Consider the following 3,507-nt stretch of genomic DNA (forward strand, 5'->3'; position numbering starts at 1 on the left):
CAAATTTTTTTTTGAAATTTTCATGACTTTTAGGGTATACATTGTGCACCCTTTGATAGTGATCCATGCACAAAAATAAGGAGGAGGTTCTCAAGAGTTGGGCGCCCCTTATCTTGCCATGTTTGGATAAGCCTTGACTAGGTATTTGACCTAGACAAGGACTCTATCATATCTCTCTATATAAGATGAGTTTCTTCATGAAATTTTCGAAAAAAATAGAGATTTGAGAGACCTTTGATCCATCCAAAAATTAGAGAGAAAGACCTTTAGGTCATGGAGATATAAAAGACACAAGTTAGGGTGTCTAGAGAGAGAAACGAGAAGAAGAAGAGGGTCTTCTTCTAGGGTTGTTTGTTTTCATATCTTTCCTTCCTCCATCTTGAGTTTTCTGAGAGCGTCTTAGATTTGAAACTCCTCCTTCTACTTTTTATCTTTGGAATAGTCCAAATCAAGAAGAAGGAGGTACCTGATCAACCATCAAAGAAGGATCAGCGCAGTACTAGCATACTGTGCTGATTTTCTGAAGCAGGACTTCTGATCGAGATTCGTGGGCTCGTGTGGATGACTCCTAGAGGTCGGATGCGTGTGCGGCTTGCAATATCATCTTTAATCCCGGATCAACAAGGTTAGAACATTTAACTTGCAAGGTAATAGATCTGATCTATTGTTTAATACATACGTTAGATGTAGTATAGAAACATGTTGGTATGATCAACATGTAGTTCATGCTATATTTATATATATTTTAATTTCTGATTTAATGCTATATAATAATCATGTAATAAGATCTTAGATCTAAGAATTTTCTGATTTTAGAAAATAATTTTAATTTATTTTAGTTTTTCGCTGTATGATCTTGAAAAAGTTTCAAGATCTAACCCTGAAATCCTAGATCTGGTTCCTACACTGCAAGCTGCAAATCCTTCCACTGACTTCATCAAGTCATGTAAAGGATTAAACATAAGCTGGTCTAAAGATACCTAAATCAGTCACACTGATTCACCTTAATGGCATGGGTCTGCATGAATCGACTAGTGACCTAATCAAAATATAATCTACCATGTTGGCTAGGTAAGTGAGATCAGCGGGAGGGATCTGCTCTTAACTCACCATAGACACATCTAGGTGAATAACTCCCAATTAAAAATCACTTGATCGAGTTTGCCAAACTTACCTTAGACACCAACTGGTTAATTTGTTTTGATTTGGCACACTAGAAAATTTGGGCTCAACCACGGAGCCATGATCATGATCCATTTATTAGGGTCAAACACATGGACTTGATCAGACTTCAACTATTGAGATTGATTTAGAGAAATACTATCCTAATCTAATTCAACACTTGATTAGACTTAATCAATTTCTCTACTTGGTCCATATGTGTTCCTAACCCTAGGTCTAACCCATTAAAAGGACCTGATTCATGCTAACCTTTTGCTCATAATATTATGTGGTGTCTTAATGATCTTCAATTCTTAATTCTAGATCATTCAAACTTAATTCAAAATTAAGTGTATGAAACGTGTGTTACGGTTTGTAGAACTATTCTATAAGGATTTCAAGTGAAGCATACCATATGTTTCAATATATGAAAATAAATTTTCATAATATATTTAATAATTAAACATACATAGATATGATCTAAACTTCATTCATACATCTCATGTATCATGATAACTTTTAGATCAATACCAATTACATCATATTTAACATATAATTCAGATCTAAAATAATTTTATATCTGAATTTTATCCTATTATAATGAATCATAAATTACTTTAAATCTAATCTAAATATATTTATGATCAAAATAATACGCAAAAATCTGTTTACTTTTTTTCTTCATGAAACTAGATCACAACGACACCCCTCCACGTCATAAGAGAACTCATCGAATAGGCAAAAGAGAGATTAATCTCTTCAATCTCTTATGATCGGACGGTTTGGTGATCTCATCAATCTGAGTACTAGACTATTAAGATCTAAAATATAATTTCATATATAATTATATCAATATGCAATTATTGACAAAACTATTTTATGTTTTGAACATATCCTTGATCTCATCAATTATGTTCTTCATCTAATCCAATTAGATTTGATGTATCATATACATCATATCAAATCTAAAACTTATCTTATACTGATTATAAAATATTTGTTGGGTATAAAATAACCCCAGTCGAAGTTTGTAAGAGGCCAACCCTCCTAGGACTCTTTCGGCTTCCGACCTTGAGCGGCATCTTTCTGAACTCTCCCGACCATCCGAGCTTCCACAGTACCATCCGAACTCCTCCTGCAGTTGACCTTCCACAGTATCCCCCAAATTCCTCCAACAGACGAACTCCTATCGTACCCTCAAGACTTCTCTGATAATGAGCTCCTTCAGTCATCTATCGGACTGCTCCAAATGCTCTCTGGGCTTCACTATCAGCCGATTTTCTACAGTAATCGACTACTCTCCGAATCTCTTCCAGACTTCCTCCTGTCACGATCGACTTTACTCCTTTTACTCCAAACTTCTTTCAGACTTCATCAACGTCCGGACTTCTCCAGCAGCAAGACTTCTATAGTAATCAGATTCCATCCAAGTTTTTACGGTGGTCGATCATCTTCCAAATTTCATCCGAGCTTCTACAGTAAGCGAATTCCATCCAAACTTCTATCGCAAGTGGACTTCATCCGAGTTTCTACAATGAGCGATCTCCATCCGGACTTCCACGACAATCGATCTCTATCCGAACTTCTACAATGAGCAGTCTCCATCTAGGCTTCCACGATAATCGATCTCCATCCGAGCTTCTACAGTGGATGAATTCCAGACGAACTTCTACAACAGATGGGCTCCAGCAGCTAGATTTCTGCAGTGACCGACTGTCTCTGATATCTTTTGTACCTCCCCAGCCATCAACCTTCAACTGCGCCAACCGAACTTCAACAGTGCCAACCAGATCCCTCCAATGGATAAATTCCCTCCGAACCCCTCCAGCGGTCGACCTTCCACAGTGTCCAACAGAATCCTCCAGCAGACGAACTTCCACAGCGCCTTCTGAATTTTGCTACCGGTCGACCTTCTGTCAGATTTCTCATGCAACCGAACCTCTCCAGCAGACAATCTTCAGACGAGCTTCTACATCAGACAAATTTCAAACGGATTTCTCTTACAATCGGACTCCAGTCGGATTTCTCCAACAGAAAATTTCCGTCCGGGCTTCTACAGCAGATGACTTCCATCTGTAGCATCAACGCCTAAGGCACCCAACAACAGTTAACCCATCAGCAATCTCGAAAATATCTGAGCTTCTCTTAAATTGCTGAGGCAGAGAGCTATTCAGCTCCACCAGACGTCCCAACCGAGCTTCAGCCATCCGACCTGAACTCCCAAGCAAGTCACGACAACAGATACCACTCCACTCTCTGTAACAAACTCCATGTGGCCCCACCACTCTCCGACAAGTCACGACAACGGACACCACTCCACTCTCTGTAACAAACTCCATGTGGCCC

This window comes from Elaeis guineensis, chromosome 7 (assembly GCF_000442705.2).
Source record: "Elaeis guineensis isolate ETL-2024a chromosome 7, EG11, whole genome shotgun sequence".
In the NCBI taxonomy this organism is placed as follows: Eukaryota; Viridiplantae; Streptophyta; class Magnoliopsida; order Arecales; family Arecaceae; genus Elaeis; species Elaeis guineensis.